The 18848-nt window shown below is 39.0% G+C and overlaps 1 protein-coding gene and 1 pseudogene across 6 annotated transcripts in view; one reads left to right on the forward strand and one right to left on the reverse strand.

Annotated features, from left to right (window-relative positions):
* Positions 1-18848, reverse strand: part of KANSL1 (KAT8 regulatory NSL complex subunit 1) — a 151883-nt gene that overhangs the window by 75114 nt on the left and 57921 nt on the right. The gene's annotated exons all lie outside the window — the stretch shown is intronic.
* On the forward strand, positions 12101-18806 carry LOC119232972 (ATP synthase subunit gamma, mitochondrial-like; annotated as a pseudogene).

Genomic DNA, 18848 nt, shown 5'->3' on the forward strand with positions numbered 1-18848 from the left:
TTGTTGACCATCTCCTGTGCTCAACACTATGAATATAAATAAAGACATGGACGACCACCTATGACCACATGTCATAGATAAATTCAGCCTGATGAAAATTCTTTTTCTTTAAAGATTTATTTATTTACACAAGAACCGGGATATAGGCCAGAGGTGTGGAGGGTGACAGAATTCACCAGAGACAGAGCGGGGAACAGAACAGGCAGACTGACTGAAATACACTGCTGAGGGAAGCAGGGGGCAAGATAGGAGAGGTCTGCCTCGCCATGTGGGAATCTCCCTGGCAGGCCGGGAATCGAACCTGTGCTGCAGAGGCCGCGGACAGCTTCACAGTGCTGCACTCAACCCGCTGCGCCAGCGGGGAGGGCCCTGATGAAGATTCTTTCACAAATAACACCACATATTGAACGCTAACCTTCCACCTAATTCTCAATGAAAAGATAAAAGCTAACCCTATTACAAAATAATTTTAGGCATAAAGCTAAACATTTAACAGTGAGTTATGATCAATTACATTCCTGTCAAACTGAAATTAAAATGTCAAGCTTCTTACAGTGGCCTGTAGGTAGCTTCCAGATTTCATCTCATATTGCTCACTTTATACCTGGGTCACCACATCTGCTCCTGGCACATGGGCCTTCCTGTTGAAAATCCAAACAAGTCAAGCCCAGTTCCACATTAGGATCTTTAAACCAGTTCTCTTCACTGAGGATGCTCTTCCCAAGATTTTCACAGAACTTCTCTCTTTTCAATTAGATCTCAACACAAATGTCACCTCCACCAAAAGGCCCTCCTAGATGACCATATTTAAAATAACTTCCCTCCCTCAGGTAACCATCACTTTCAATCACCTCCTGAGGTTGTATTTTTCATGATAGCAATTGTTAAAATCTCTACAGTCATTACTCATCATCTGTCTCCCATACTAGGATAAACCCTCAGGATTTCAGTAGTAATTTCTTACTGGCAGTTATATCCCTAGCAGCTAAAAAAAGCACCTAGAACATACTGAGTACTTCATAACACATTTGTTATTTAATAAATGGCAAGCTTATGAGTGGTAAAGAATAGTCCTTCATCATCAATCAATGACATAGCTTCTCATACTAAACTGCTTCCAATAAAATCTAGCATGTGAAGGATATTCGTATGGCAGGGGTTGTTAATTTGAGGCTTTGGGAGTTATTCCATCGTTTTTATGTAAGTATACAGCTTTCCTTTTGAAGGGTCCCTAATCACAAAAACACCCTAATAGCAATGGTTCACAACTTTGGTTACACCACGGAATTGCTAGAAGAATGGTAAAAATAGAAATGCCTGGATCAACCCTGTAGATTATGTTTCACCTGATCTGGGGTATATTAATTCTTTTGTTTGTTTGTTCAAGTTACCCAGGTGATTCTAGTGTATTACAAAACTTGTAAACTTGTAAAATATGAACTTGGAACCAACAAATGTAAAATAGATCAGATTTCTCAAATGGCTAAATGAAAGAAAAGCTGAAAACTAAGAATTCTGAAAGAATCAGCATCCCTAACAGATTAATATATAAATCCTTGAATAATTCTATACCCTAGAAACATTTTAAACAAAGATTAATCTCTAGCTCTACTTAAATACTAATCTGGCATCAATATTTCAGAGCTTACTCACAGAACTACCTTTTTCACTTAAAACAGATTTCATTAGGGCCTCCCCGGTGGCGCAGTGGTTGAGCGCTGGGTTGCGAAGCTGCCGGCGACTTCTGCGGCGCCGGTTCGATCCCTGGCTGCTCCCCGGCCACCGGAGGAGGGTCCCACATGGCGCGCAGACCTCTCCTGCCGCCCGCTGCTCCCCTCAGCAGTGTGCTTCGGTCTTTCTACCTGCTCTGCTCCCCGCTCTGGCTCTGGTGAATTCTCTCACCCTCCCGCGCTTCTGACTGTACCCAGTGCATGTATAAACAAAACAAAACAAACAAACAAATAAATAAAAAACATGCCTCTATATAAAAAAAAAACAGATTTCATTAAAAGGTTCACTTGCTGGGCTTCCCCTGGTGGCGCAGCGGTTGAGCGCTGGGCTGCAAAGCTGCCCGCAGCCTCTGCAGCGCGGGTTTGATCCCCGGCCACCGGTGAGGGTCCCACATGGCACGCAGACCTCTCCTGCCGCCCGCTGCTCCCCTCAGCAGTGTACTTCAATATATCTGCCTGTTCTGTTCCCGCTCTGGCTCTGGTGAATTCTCTCACCCTCCCACGTTTCTGACTGTACCCAGTGCTTGTATAAATAAATAAATCTTAAAAAAAAAAAAAAAAGGTTCACTTGTTAATGTTTAGCTAGAGTACACAAACATATCAAGAGACTGACAAAATAATTTTGAAGACTAATCAAAGACAACTTAAAACTATGAAGCCCCCCATAATTTTATTGCTAAAAGCTTTGAAACAACATATATTTTTAATTTAACCAATTAATGTCCTCATTTAGCCCCTACTATTATACAGGATGACAGGTTGTGGATTTAGGTGAAAGCAATGCCAACAACAAACACAAAAGGAAAGAACAGGACAGAGATTTCTTTAGATCATGCCAAAAAAATTGAAAAAGGAGGGGTGAGACTGACACAGACGGCAGTTTTTGTTTAAGTCCAATAAGCAAACATTAATTAATGAGCCCATTCACTACTACCAAACATATCACAGGCCACTGGTGTTTTTACACTCTTGCCCAGTTAGCCCCTTAAAAAAAAAAAGAAAGAAAGAATGGGAGGATAAGAGACCACAACAGCGAGATGTTAAGTATTTGAAGAATAAATAAATCTGGAGATGCTAAAGTCCATACTGGGAACTAGTTTGAAATCACAGGATACTTAAATTCACTGAAGAACTCATTCCAACTACCCTCTGTATTGACTCTTGACTGTTCGGAGACAGCTGATGAAACAGAAACACCAGATCAGAGCTCCACTGATACAGAACATCAGAAACTTAAACCACCAGTTTTTAAATATGAAAGAACTCTAGAGAAGAAACCCTGATTCTTAACTATGAAACCTAGTCCTTCCTGGCTTGACTTCTTGGTCATATTGCAATGATATTTTGTCAAAAGCATTGTGTCAGTTCCCTTGTCTAGTGAAGTAAATTTAGTGAGAAGGTACAAAAACAAAGAATCACAGTAGCACAAATTTCATCAACCCATTTTAGCTGAAGAGACTAGGGGAAAGGTGGGACTTTAAATACACAAGAAGCAAGAACAGATGTGAAATTACCAGATTGGAAAATTCCTCTTTAAAAGTTCCCTTCTAGAAAGATGGGCACAAGGGCCTGAATTGTAATTTGACTCTGTATAAAACAGCGCCTCCTATTAACTTTCTGTTTTTTGTCCAAGTGCATATGGAAACAAATGTTCTGGGATTCGCTAAGCAGACAAATTAAGCCATAGATACAGAGTCCTAAAATGTTGATGGCAATGAAAACAAGCACCATAGGGTATGAACTCCACTGGCTGTATACTATAAGTTTTCATGTACATGAGTCCCCTGTAGTGGATTAGAGTAGAAAGCACAAGGCTGCAGATATCTGTATACAGGAGTTATTTCAAGAAGAACCAAGAAAGCGGAGTTAGAGGAAGATGGCATCAGAGGAGGTTCACCGCTTTGCTTCCGGAAGTATATTCGAAGGTGGTACAGAGGGGTACTGGTCTCCAAGGACCCTGTGGGAATCCAGTGTTGTTTTGGACATGAGACCAAAGTTGGCCACTGACTGGGACAGAAGGGACAGAAGGTTGAGTGGAGAGAGGTGCTTAGAGACTGTGGCCAGGCAGGAACCAGCAGCTTATACTCCCCCACGTTTGTAGTGTCCCTGGGGAGGGTAGAACTGATTGATATGAAGGTGCACCCCTGACCTGTGGGGAGATGTGTATGGAGTACTAAGGTGAGCCAGACAGGCAGGGTCTCCACTGGAAAAGGTCACAGAGTGGCAGTGCTCCTTCCCCACCCGTCAGGACTCAAGCCAAAAGTGAGGTCCACATACCATGGAGATCCCAGAGACAAAAATTATCAGGGGTATGACAAATGTGAACCACCCACACCAAGTTCACCAGTGACTGGACCTCTCCCCAAGTCCCTTTCCCACCCCAACTCAGCAGCTGCAGATCAGTTCTCCCCAACAGACAGCATTATCCACTCCAAAAGTGGAAGTTGACACCCACAGGACACTTGAATAAAAAGCAACCAAGAAAGCTATGAAATGGGGAAGTGGAGAGGAGAAAAAAAAAAAATCACCTCAAAGCACCTTAAGTCCTTAAGGGGATATTTCACTGGAGAGAGAACACATCTCCAGAACCCAAGCACCAAGACATGATAAAGTTTTTCTTCCTATGGACTTCAAGACTGTCAGCAGTTCAGAAATTCAAAGAAACAGGTAAGAAAACACAGAAAAACAGACCAAAGATATACATGAAAACTCAGAAAAGCAAATGCTGCGAGAAATAAAATTGATGAACAGAAGATAGAAATTAAAGCTTTAAATAAATTAATGGAGGTGCAGGATGTAAAAAGATCAACACAGGAGATTTTTTTAAAAATTAGGTAAAAGCCATGGAAGTAGAATAGACTAATGGAATAGCAAATGAGAGATCAAATTGGTGATGTAGATGACGGTAATGTAGAAAGTATCCAAGTGGAAGAAAATGAGAAATAGGAAGGAAAAAAAAAATGAAGAAACTCTGAGAATGCTCCAACTCCATGAGGAAAGACAATGCATGAATAGTGGGGATTCCAGAAGAGAAGAGAGAAGGGAATAGAGGACTTATTCAAGAAATAATAGAAGAAAATTCCCAAACCTACAGGAGGTTTGGGATACAGTCCATGAAACTAAAAGAATGCCTCCTTCTCTAAATGTAATGAGACCTATTCCCAAGACACAGAGTAGCCAAATTTCCAAGAGCTCAAGACAAAGTAAGACTAGTGAAGCTGATGGGGTAAGAAGCAGATAACCTACAAAGATACTTCATAAGGTTGACACTTGATTTATCTGAGGAAACACTACAGCAGGAAGAGAAAAGAATGACATATAAAAACTAACAGCCAAGAACACATTATCCTGCAAGATTTCTCTTTAGATATGAGTAGTTAATAAAAGTATTCCCATACAAAATGACGCTGGAGATATTTGGGAACACTAGACCTCCCCTACAAGAAATGTTGAAAGTAGCACTCATGTGAGTGATGTCTAAAATCAAAGAGAAGACCTTCCACAAAAAACTCAACAAGGAAAAAAAATAAGAACCAGAAAACCAAAGACAAAATGCCAAGAACAGACCCACATATCAATAACCACTCTCAATAGAAATGGACTGAACTCACCAATCAAGAGGAGGAGTGGTTGGTTAGATCAGAAAACAAAACCCAACTTTCTGCTGTCTCCAGGAAATGCACCTGAGCTCCAAAGATAAATACAGGCTCAGTGTAGAGTTAGAAAGCAATCCTACAAGCAAAAAAGAACCCAAACAGCAACAGCCATACTTGTAACAGATATAGATTTCCAGCTGAAAAAGCTAACAAGAGCCAAGGATGAACACTATATGGTGATTATGGGAACAATGTATCAAGATGACATTATATTCAAAATATATTAACCAAATGAAGGTGCATCAAAGCATGTAAGACAAATATCACCCACACTGTTGGGGGGAATGTAGACTTGTCCAGCCCCTACGGAGAACAGTAGGGAGATTTCTCAAAATATTAAAAAACAAAAGATCTACCACCACATGATCCAGCGATTCCACTCCTAGGTATCTATCTGAAGAATGCAAAAACAATAACAGGAAGGGATATATACACTCTTATGTTCACTGCAGCACTATTTACAACAGTCAAGCTATGGAAACAACTGAAGTCCCCAAAGACAAATGACTGGTTTAGGAAGATGTGGTATATATACACAATGGAATACCACTCAGCTATTTAAAAAGAGAAAAAAAGATAAGCTTGACTTTTGTGACAACATGGATGAACTGGAGGGGGATTATGCTAAATGAAATAAATCAGGAGAAAGACAGATATCTGATGGCGTCACTTACATGTAGAATATAGTTAAAACATTAGTCGGATTAAAACCAAACTAACAACAGACCCTAGAAAAATGACTGTAGAATTGAGGCTACCAGAGTGGAGAAGGGGAGGAGAGTAAAGAAGGGAGGGGCACAGCAGAAGGCTTTCAGTGCCTTGGTGGTCAGTGTTATGTGGTAACACACCTGAGGGCAATGATCCTTTACCTCCAAATGATGTGTACTGTGATAAACCAACATTACTACAATTTAAAAAAAGAAACAGAAACATTAAGAGACCAGGTCATTCACTCGGTGGTAGGTGACCAACTCAGGCAATCCCCTCACTCCTTTCAATTTGGTGACGTTGGTGAGACAAACATAAATAAAGAAAATACCAGTGGAAAGAGAGATAAGAAAACCAGATCCAAAATGAACTGCAAGGTAGGGGAAAACCCAAATGTAGGAGTTTATATTCCTAAAGAAGGAAGGTAAGTGAGCACAGAAAGCTGAACAGTACCAAAGACTTTCATGAATAACTTCAAATGCCCCAATATGCAAGGTCTTTACAAAGAACTCCCCTCTCTGTAGCCACTGATTCAATGCCCTTTTCTCCTTGTGGTCAGGTAATAGTGCACTCAACTCTATTCCCTCTAAATCAGATGCAACATTTTGAAAATAGTCTAAATTCCCTTAATTCTTGACTTTTGAGGTAGAGGCTAACAAACCCACCTAAATAAAAACATCTAAGAAAAAAGGTATTACAGTGATGAGGAACAGACACTAGAAAAGGAAATGAGAAAAAGAATAGAAAGAATAAAGCAGTGGCTCACACATTCTGCTCCTCTCCTGAGGAAGGCTGACTGGCATGGATCCATGTGTTTGAATCATATATAGCTGGAAATGGGGGAAGAGAAGGGAGAGAGGCTGACTGGTTGTGATTTGTTCCTCAGGAGGATGAATGCTCCTCCTCATGATTGTCCTTTAATAGGTTCTACTTTAAAAGTGCGGGATGGCAAACAGGATGAGACTGTTCACCAAGGATGACACCGTGACTTTTAGTAAAGGAGATGCAACTCAAAACCATAATGAGATATCATCTCACCTGTGAGAATGTCACATATTAAAAAGACCCCAACCAGTGCTGGGAAGGATGTGGTAGGGAGAAATAACCATCACACTGCTGGCAGGGAACGTAAACTGGTGCAATCATTTAATCATTTTAGGATGTGATCTGTATTTACCTTAAAAAAAAAAAAAAAAACAAAACACACACACACAACTAAAAATGGAATATATGACATAGGAATCTCACAATTAGGCATCTATCCAAAGAACTTGAAACCATGAACCCCCAAAATGCTATGTTCTACAATGTTTATTTTTGCAGCATAATTTACAATAGCTAGGACATGGAAACAACCTAAGTGCCCACTGAAAGAGTGGTATAATGCTGGTATAATGCTCACAATGAAAATGTGGTATAATGCTCACAATGGAATACTATTCACTCATAAGGAAAAACAAGATGTTGCCATTTACAGCAAAATGGGAGGAGTTCAAGGGAATTGAGTTCAAAGTCAAAATGACAAAGCCAAATACTGGACATTTATATAGCAGGTGATTCAAGAAAGCAAAATACTTATAAAAACAAGAGTACACTAATAAATGATGTATTTTTTCCATATATGTATCTCTGATTCTTAGGGCTGGTGACAGAAATGTGGGGTGGAGAAATAAGTAAGCAGAGCAAAAGAACCCACCTTAAATAATTTATTAGGGGCCTCGCTGGTGGCACAAGGGGTTAAGACACAACCTATGAAGCTCTCCGCAGTCACCACAGCATGAGTTCAAGCCCCAGCCAGGGAGCTACCCACATGGCGCAGCAGACCTCTCCTGGCTCACCCGCTGCTCCTCTCCACAGTGTATTTAAGTCAATCTGCCTGTTCTGCTCCCCGCTCTGTCTCTGGTGAATCCTCTCAGCCCTCACTCCTCTGACCTGTACCCCAGATCTTATATGCATAAATAAATCTTTAAAAATATTTATTAGAGGGCCTCCCTGGTGGCGCAGCGGTTGAGCGCTGGATTGCGAAGCTGCCCGCAGCCTCTGCAGCGCCGGTTCGGTCCCCGGCTGCTCCCGGGTCACTGGAGGAGGGTCCCACATGGCGCACAGACCTCTCCCGCCGCCCGCTGCTCCCCTCAGCAGTGTACTTGGGTCCTTCTGCCTGCTCTGCTCCCCGCTCTGGTTCTGGTGAATTCTCTCACCCTCCCGCGCTTCTGACTGTACTCAGTGCTTGTATAAACAAAACAAACAAACAAATAAATAAATAAAACAAGCTTCTATAAAAAAAAAAAAAAACTTAAAAAAATAAAAATATTTATTAGAGGCTTTCTCAAGATTTAATCTCAATTTTCATTTATATATAAAATACACAAAGCTTACTACACAACTAGCAATCATTAGAAAACGTAGAACAGCTATGTAGAGGGCATTTTGGCATGGAAACATTCCATATGAGAAAGCTGGCATTAGTGCCTTTTCCCTTTCCATGATAGAAACTAATACAGTGGTTCTCAACCATGTTTAGTTTTAATCCTCCAGACATATTATTTTTGTTCCCCAGGGCACACAGGGAATTTGCTAGAAACATTTTGCTTTTACAAGGGGTGGAGGGGAGAGCATTACTAGTATTTAATGGGTAGAGATCAGAGTGATCCACAACAATGAGTTAACTGGCTCAAAATGTCAAGTGTCTTTGTTGGAAAATCCTACCCAAGTAACTATCTGGGAAACCACAGAAACAGTGAAAAGGAGAGAAAGGGTCTATAACATTCTTACGTTCTATAAGGAACCTATTTATTAATTCTAAAAACAATTCTTTCTTACTGAGTTATTACTCTAATGACAGTGTCATGCAACTACTGGGAGACAGGTTTGCAACTACTGGGGGACAGGTTTACTTCTCAAGTAATTTTAAAATGCTGATAAAGTATCACTTGAGACCCTATTAATTCTTTTTTTGAAATAACAATAGTAAACATTCAAGCTTAAACAAAATGGTATACTTAAATGTCACTTAGAACAGAATAAAAGGACACAACGCTTTCAGAAAGCACTTTGGGGGTAAAAAGACTGATGATATCCTTTGACTTCAGAACCCAGTGTAAAGTGAAGAACACAATATCCAAAAGTATTCACTGTTTGTTACAATTATGAAAACTGACAATGGATGTCCAACAACAGATATAGCCTTGAAATCTAAGTATCATTCCTATTATTTATGTGGCAGACACTGTAAGAGACAGGCAGCGTTTTACATACATTATGTCCTCTATCCTAACACCTCCTAAAATAAGTGTTATTAAGATCCAAGTAGCAGATGACACTAAAGCACCAAGATCCCAGAAGTCAGAGAGCAGAGATTTAAATCCAGGTGGACCAAACTCCAAAGCTTCACCCACTGTGATTCACCAAATGCAAAGAGTATTTGAGGTAAAAATTCAATAGGGTATTATAAATCTGGTAAAAAGGATCATTAATGTTTGACAGCTATAGAATTTTATATATGAACTGAGAACATACACTTTCAAGTACACATATAAGGTTTAACAACTGAACATGCATGGGGTCACAAGCACAGCTCAAATTCCAAAACTCATACAGATCTTGTCCCAAGACTGCCCAACTGTGTCTATGCAGGCGTCGCTTTTAATAAACCTGTTCCTTTAAATGCAGTTCTCTAACTGCCTGTCTCTATGCAGGTGCCTATCTTTCCTTTCTTTTTCCTAATAAATCCACCCTTTTAAAAATCCTAATTATTATTAAAGCCGTGTATGCTTTAATTATAAAACATTAAGCGTAGTCTTTAATATTAAAAAAAATTCACAAAATCAATCAGAAAAGCATATAGGTCACATTCTTTAAGCACAATTCAACTAGAAATCAACAATTTTTTTAAAAAGGTTATTAGCAAAAAAGGAAATAAAGAAAATGCAACACTTAGAATTTGGTAGAAGACTTCACTATTTTAAAAAATAACACAAATTAAAAATTTGTAATCTATAACTGAAATAAAATCAAAAGTAGAAGAAATGAATAAAGATAAAAACAAAACCAATGAAATAAAAATTGTAAAAGATCAATATAGTCAAAAATTATTTTTTATTAAAAATCTAATTGATAAAGCAGAAAACTGTATGTCCAGTAGAGGAGGAAGAACCATTAGAAATGAAAAAGCAGATACAGAAAAACAAAGCAACACAAATAATGTAGGTCTACAGAAAAATTACAAGAAAAAAATTACAAAAGTCAGAATTTTGTGCCCAAAAAAAAGAAAATCAAGGCAAAATGAGTGATTCTCTAAGAAAATGTATTGCCAAAATTGGATCATGAAGAAACTGAAAGCCTTACCCAATAACCAAAGAAGCTTAAAAGGAAAGACACAATCATGAAATTAAAAGGACAATTAGTTCAAGACATTTTTAACCATGGAATTGTAACAAAACATCAATGAACAGAAAAATCGTTAACCCTTCCAACCACAGAAAAAGATGGGACGATTTATCAATTCAATCTGTGAGTCCACCATACGATAGCCAGCCAAACAGTAACTCACCGACCATTCAAAATTATCAACATGCGGCCTCCCCTGGTGGTGCAGTGGTTGAGTGCTGGGTTGCGAAGCTGCCCACAGCCTCTGAGCGCCGGTTCGATCCCCGGCCACTGGTGAGGGTCCCACATGGCGTGCAGACCTCTCCTGCCGCGCTTGCTGCTCCCCTCAGCAGTGTACTTCGTCTGTCTACCTGTTCTGTTCCCCACTATGGCTCTGGTGAATTCTCTCACCCTCCTGCGCTTCTGACTGTACCCAGTGCTTGTATAAATAAATTAATTAATAAATTCCTTAAAAAAAAATTATGAACATGCCATCTACCATAAAGAAAAACAAATCATATTTGACACATGTTAAAAGATAATCAGTATCTAATAATATTTAGCCTAAGAACCCCCACTGGAATGTAAACTCCAAACAGCAGAAATTTCCATTTCCATCGCTGGTCTATCTCCCATACCTTGAAGAGCTCCTGGCATGCTATAAGCACTCAATAAACACTTAACTGAATGAATTCAAGTGTCAATCAACATCAGGAAATCATTTAAAGACACTAGAGGAAATATACATATAGAGAACTACCTCCACAGACACTGAAGAAGCATTGATACTCAGTATTCAGTTGCAACAAAAATACTGAGTTAGAAATTGAAAGAACAGAGCCTCCCTGGTGGCACAGGGGTTAAAGTCTCAGTGCTATCAAGCTATTGCCAGCCACCGCAACAAGAGTTCGTTCCCTGGCCAGGGAGCTGACCCACATGGCACAGTAGACCTCTGCTGTCTTGACCGCTGCTCCCCTCAGCAGTGTATTTCAGTAATCTGCCTGTTCTGCTCCCCCACTCTCTCTGGTGAGTCCTCTCACCCTCTGGCCTAGACTCCAGTTCTTGTATACATAAATAAATAAAAATAAATCTTAAAAAAAAAAAATTAAAAGAACTGTGCCTGACCTAACAAAGGGCAATTATTACAAACCCATACTACAAATCACTCTCAATGACAATACCTATTTTTTCTTGTTAAAGTCAAAACTTTAATAAGAAAATCACCTAATTTTGGTACTACTCAACCAAGTACTACAGGTAGTTCTATGTAATCATTCAGACAAGGGAAAAACAAATAAACAAACAAACAAAAGTCTAACAACTGAAAGGAAGAAAATAATAATGTCAAAATCTGTCACTTGGTAACTACCCAGCCAGTAAAATCAAATAGAAATAATCAAAAGAATTGCTGAGTAGGAAAATTCTGTAAGACATACCTCTCCCCGCAAATCAACATATTTAAAAAGATAAAAAAGTGTTTTCACCCCCTTGTCAGGGCTGGTAACATCAGGTTCTTTCAGGCAGACATACTGGCATTAGGCCTGGGTAGCACAGGGGCCAAAGTTTAAAATACAGCAACTCTGAAACATACTACCAGGTGACTGAAACTGACCAAAGCCATTATCAAGTCTATGAAAATGGATGACAAAGCAGCAAAATACACCTAAGCTGGGAGTTAGAGTGTATGTGTTGGGGGTGGGGTGGGGTGGGGGAAGGCAGAGGGGCGCAGCTAGAGTATATGGAATAGGATCTCTAGTTCTGTATTATAGCACCTGCAAACTGGAGAAAACAACTCCTTATTGGTGTGTCCTGAGACTGCACCTTTGTGGTGCTATTCACTCCTTAGTTGCTGAACAGATAAAAAGTGAGGTGCCCACACTCTCAGCAGGCGGGAAAGAAGTTATGCCTGTTGAACTTGGTGATAAAATCAGGTGTATACTTTATATGACATCCTGAGCAGTTCCTGGTGACATTCCAAGAAGTGGAAGGAAAAGTCCCCTATAATTTTGGAGATGTGTCAGACAATGCCCTTGAATTATTAAAGTCTGGACATGAATTTGATGAAGCAGTTACCATTTTTAATCAATTCAGGTTTGTCATCTCCTATGAAACAGCAGCCCATCTTTTTCTTGATACCACTGCAAATGTTGAGAGTACAAGCATCTACAATAATACTGATGCCGACATGCTACAGAATTATCAAGAACATAATCTGGCCAACATCATCTACTATTCTCTACAGGAAACCACCACCAGTGCGCTAAGTGCCAGGATAATATCGGTGGACAATAACAACAAGAATACTTCTAAGGGTCTCCCTGGTGGCACAAGGGGTTAAACACCGCACTATCAAGCAATCCACAGCCTCCGCAGCACGATTTCGATCCCCGGCCGGCCAGTGAGCAGCCCACATGGCGAGGAAGGCCTTTCCTGTCTTGCCCACTGCTCCCCTCGGCAGTGTATTTCAGTCAGTCTGCCTGTTCTGTTCCCCATTCTGTTCCTGGTGAATTCTCTCAACCCCTGCATCTCTGGCCTGTACCCCAGGCCTTGTATGCATAAATAAATAAATCTTTTTTAAAAAAAAAAAAATACTTCAAAGATGACTGGCAATTTTACTTTCAATTGCACCTGCCAAACTGTTATCACAAAAATGTTGACTGAGATCACCTCCAGTGCTGCAGTTTTGGATTAATGAAAATCAAATTTCATACTCAGACAGAAGAAAATGCAGAAAAATTCAGCCAAATGACTTTGCTTTTAGCTTATTGCTTTCCTTGTCAGAAGTATTGATCCACTGACCAAATTACTAAAGACAGCAAGATATTCGCAAATTATCTTATAGCAAGCAACTTATAATAAAGTTTTCCCACACACCAAGGTATCTCATTCTTAATAGCAGTAAAATTCTGTATAATGGGGCCTCCCCTGGTGACGCAGGCGGTTGAGCGCCGTATTGTGAAGCTATCCAGTCTCTGTAGCGCTGGTTTGATCCCTGCCGGCTGGCGAAGGTCCCACATGGCACAGCAGACTTCTCCTGTGTTGCCCGCTGCTGCCCTCAGCAGTGCATTTCAGTCAGTCTGCCTGTTCTGTTCCCCATTCTGTCTCTGGTAAATCCTCATACCCTCCTGCACATCTGGCCTGTGCCCCAGTTCTTGCATAAATAAATAAATAAATAAATAAATAAATAAATAAATCTTTAAAAAAAATTCTGTAAAATGCAGAGAAATAAATTAAGAGAAAAGGTGTAAGAGCTACATAGAAAGTACAGATTTTACTCTAGAGATAAAGGGACCTCAATGCAAGGGCAGGTGGGGGGGGGGGCGTGGATCACAACCTTGGAAGACCTAAAATTGTCAAAACATCCTATCTACAAAATAATGCACAATCTCAAAGCTATTCCAACCCCAGAATGATTGAAAGGAAGCAGATAAATTGATTCTAAAACTCATACAGAAGATGATAATAAACAAAAATAACACCTCAATAAGTTTTAAGTACAGTTACTAGATACTTAGAGCAAAAGTGTATATTATGTATAGTATGTAGAACCTATTGTATCATTTAAAGCTTTTGGTAATCCAGTGTGATAGATCCAGGAACTGACACTGGATCAATGAACAGAAGACAATACATTAAAAACAACATGTATATAAATTTAGTTTACAATTTCAAATCACTGAAAAAAAATGGTGTGCTCAATATATTGTTTTGGAACAACTGGCTATCAATGGGGAGGAAGGAAAATAAAGTTAAAATCTTACTTCAAAATGCACACAATATTTAAGAGCTAAACATAAAAAGGTAACACAGTCACTCCTCATAAACTCTTTAACAAAAAGGCCTTTTATTTCGATTCCTTACCTCCCCAAACACTGACATCTCTTCCTACCCATCCTACTTCCAATATTCTGCCAATTTTCTACCATCAAAACTCAGTCATGTCACTAAGTTTCAAATTTTGTGAAATGTGAAATCACTGAAAGATTTTGGCTTTGGAGTCAGGACTTCTAGTACAACCTTGACTCTTATGCTAATAATCTTTAGCATGTCCCTAAGATTTCTCACATAAATAAAATCTTTGCTCTTATTTCCAAAGTGAGCTTTAAAATTCTCTAATTCTTCAATCTGGGCCTTTCCATTCCATATCCATCACCCTGGTTCAAAAAACATTTTATTTACAGCTAGGCTACTTGCTTTTAAGTCTTGCCCTGCTCTAAACCATCCCACATCTCCAATTCAGCCCACATCACTATTAGAGAAACCTTTAATAAACACTTGTAACCATGCCATTTCACGTTAGTGCTTCTCCACTGTTCTTAGGATAAAATTCAAATGCACTAGCCTGGCATTTAAAAACAACGTAACAGCATAATCTTCCAATACCTTCTTCCACTTTCTTTTTTTTTTTTAATTTTATTTTTTATTCCCCATACAATTGCAACCTCCTTATTTTGACCCCAATCCCTCATTTCCCCACCCCCCCCCCAATAGTGTGTCTCTGGTTCATAGTTGTTTGTTGATTTTGATTTTTTCCTTCTTATAGCTATTCTTTTTCCTGGTCCCTTATTTAGGTTTTCTAGATTCCTGCTATGAGTGAGACCATCTGGTATTTTTCTTTTTCTTTCTGGCTTATTTCGCTGAGCACGATCCCTTCCAGCGCCATTCATGTTGCTGCAAATTGCACATGTTTATCTTTTTTGAATGCTGAGTAATATTCCATTGTGTATATGTAACACAGCTTTTTTTTTTTTTTTTTAAGATTTATTTATTTATTTATACAAGCACTGGGTAAAGTCAGAAGCGCGGGAGGGTGAGAGAATTCACTAGAGCCAGAATGGGGAAAAGAACAGGCAGACTGACAATACACTGCTGAGGGGAGCAGTGGGCAGCAGGAGAGGTCTGTGCACCATGTGGGGCCCTCGCCCGGTGGTTGGGGATTGAACCAGCGCTGCAGAGGCTGCGGGCAGCTTCGCAACCCAGCGCTCAACCACTGCGCCACCGTGGAGGACCTATACCACATCTTCTTGATCCAGTCATCTATTTTTGGGCATTTGGGTTGTTTCCAAAGCTTAGCTATTGTAAATAGTACTGCTATAAACATAGGGGTGCAGATGCTCTTTGGAATTCATGTTTCTGTGTCCTTTGGGTAAATGTCTAGGAGTGGAATTGCTGGATCATATGGAAGCACTATCTTTAGTAGGTTGAGGAATCTCCACACAGCTTTCCATAGTGGTTGGATCAGTTTGCACTCCCACCAGCAATGCAGGAGAGTTCCACTTTCTTAAACCCTTTTTGAATCTTTTATTTCTGGAAGATAGCTCTCTCCCGTTATCCAACACAACATTCTCAACTTGAGGTCCTTCAACCTTAGATCTGAAAGACCCTAGTTCAATTCTTGGAAACCAAACTGTCAGCCTTGATCCAAATTAAAGTCCCATCTTTTCACAGGCCTCTGATCACCTTAACCCAGAGAAACCACTCCTTCAACCCCTTAAATGTCACCATTTGATACCTGTACCATGTATGTAATACCAAAGAGACACACTAATTTTAATGCCTACTTTTACTCCCTGGTAGTGCTTTGTCTGTGGAATGAGTTACATAAAACATTGCTTGAAGGCAAGAACCAAGTTCTCAATTCTTCCTAAATGTTTTCACCAATTCTTACAGAAGTGCTTCTTTCTCTATCAAGGTTAATCTTAATGATAAATGATCTTAAAAGGCCAGTCACCAAATAATTAAGCTGAAGACTTTGACATTTATTAATCTTTGCTCAGAGAATTCTGGATTGCCTTTTCTAGAACTGGCACAGGAACCCGTTTGACTGTTCTCAATGATGACATCTTAGTTTCTAACTCAGTTTCTCAACAATGGTTAACTCTTCTGATCACCGTTTAAGAACAATCTAGTAAAAGAATATATACCAAAGCTCTTTGAAGGTTGTAGGAAACACCCAAGGAATTCTCTACCTTAACACTCCCATAAATTTGTCAGCCAATCTTAATGTTCATGGGCGAAATTAAGAAAACTCATCTCATTCTTTTAACACCATTACACTATTTAGAGTAAACCTTGGAAGCATAAATAACCTAACATTGCTTTAGACTTTAACACAAATATACTCCTAGACTTAATATAAAGCCAGGTTCATACTCATCACCTCAACATCTTGAATGTACACTTGCAAATATCAAAGATACCACATTTCTCAATACTTTGGTCTAAGAGCTACTTAATAACAAGTTAATATTTAGAGCAAATGATGGGAATTCTCAATTGGGAGGACAATCATTGCACCAAGCAAACTTCCTGCAAATACAGTATTAGCCTTTCCAACTTAAATTACAAGTCAAATTACTTCTGTGACCATCTGAATGTATTTGCATAAGATATTGAGTTTCTACACAGCAGGGCAAAAAGCAAAATGAGCCTTAACGAAGACTCACTCCGTTTTCATCTTACAAAGAAAAGACTGGTCTCTCGTCCAGTCTTGTGAATAAAAATCTTGCAAAATTTACTAGGCATAGGGTGTGCCCAAAGAATACTTACTGGAAAAATCTACTGGAGAAGTGCCAATTTAATAAGAAAAATATTTTCCAACAGCTGGATATCTAGAGAATTGGTTGCAACAACTCAGCTGAAAACTCTCAAGATCTGAGGAATTTTAAAAAGAAAAGCTCTGGATCTTTCAGTGGTGAAGAAAGGTCTATGAAAAGCAAATAAATGAATCAATGAAGGATACAATCACATTAACTTTACGCATCTAAAAAGCAGCAGCTGAAATTCTGCCTTTCATATTTGGAAATATCAAAAAGCAAGCAGTTCCTTAATTATCCTAAAAAAAAATGAACTAAACAATCCGTAACAGTTTTTAGTCAAATTTGTATGGGAAAAAAATAGAAATGAAGACTTTTGATTGTTTTTTTTTAAAAAAAAGCCAAGAATAAAAATGTTTATTGTTATGCTTATTTACAGGAGGGGAGCGATAGAGGCTTGTTTTTCATTAGGGATATTTACTTCCAAAGTATTAACATTCCAATAACAACTTTAATAAGTGAACCAAATACCCAGTGGGTAAAGAAAGGCCTTTTCCTCTCTCACTACACTCACCCTCAGTGTCCATGTTTTGTAACCTTACTTTCAGATTTCTTCATTAAGTGGAACACTACCACACCAAAACAAAAAACAAAAAAACAAAACAAAACAAAAAAACCAACCACACAACCCCTAAAAACCCAGTTACCACAGGCACACCAGGTTGCCTGGTGAAAGTGAGCAGACTGCTACACTGCCACTAACTCCCAATGGGATCCAGACAGCGGATTCCCTACAGAAATGTAGGTAGTGTGAGCTACACGGAGGGTCACATGGTCCGTAAGCACACCTCAGCAAAACACACTATGCCTAAGAGTAACAGAAGCCCTTCTTTCCATTTCAGCCTGGGTGCCATCATTAAAAAACGAGCAACATTTTTCAAAAAGATACAATCCAGATTTGTAAGTGAGGAACTTAAGCCCAGAAAGATCAAAAGAGAAAAGTAAAATTAAAAATTCTCAATATGTCCATAATTTCTTCAACCATATTGCTCCCTCTTCAGTACTAATCTCATAAATGCTAGAAAGAAATTACCTCCAATTTATCCTCAGGTTTTCAAATCAATAAATATATCAAACATTTAAAAGATACAAACTATCAAATAATCATAAAACTTATACTCAACACACTGAAGACACAAATTCATGACTGGCTAAAAACCAATCAGAGCACGGTTTAGTTGCTATTACCTTTCTGATTAGTTGCTATTACCTTCCAAGTTCATACAGTAACTAGCTCTACCAAAAAGAATTTTCTTAAGGAAAATACTTCAAAAAACATTTAGGTATATACTTACAAGAAATACATTCACCAGATGTAAACACAAGGGGAAAATTAAGGAGAAAGAACATAAAAACACATTTTCACATCTGAGATTTTTTTTCTAGCAACAAGGGAAAGAAAGAGGACTTTTCCACCGAAGTTAAAATATATATCAATCCCTCAGAATGTCAAAAATGCTTATTTTACCCATTTGATGGAAAAAAAAATGAAATAAGTTATCTCCCTGAATCATTTATTATGGTAGAGAAAAACTATTTAACCTTCCCATCTTGCCTCAAGGATGCACATCAGTGAATCTAAAGGGGTTTTGCAAACAGCAAAGCTATGAGCCTCAGGTTGCTTCATTCCTTGAAAAAGATTCTTCTTTTTGCTCCCTCCCAACCAATTCCAAGAGAAAAATAGTAGAAAGAGCATTAAAAAAAACTAACTTGTCTTTATCATGTTTTCAACAGATTTGAAACAGCTGTAAGTCTTGGGTATCAATTGTAAAATGGGGCTATCAGGTTCATCT

The sequence above is a fragment of the Talpa occidentalis genome, unplaced genomic scaffold, assembly GCF_014898055.3.
Source record: "Talpa occidentalis isolate TD23 unplaced genomic scaffold, MPIMG_talOcc4v2.1 talOcc4.7, whole genome shotgun sequence".
NCBI classification, from domain to species: Eukaryota; Metazoa; Chordata; class Mammalia; order Eulipotyphla; family Talpidae; genus Talpa; species Talpa occidentalis.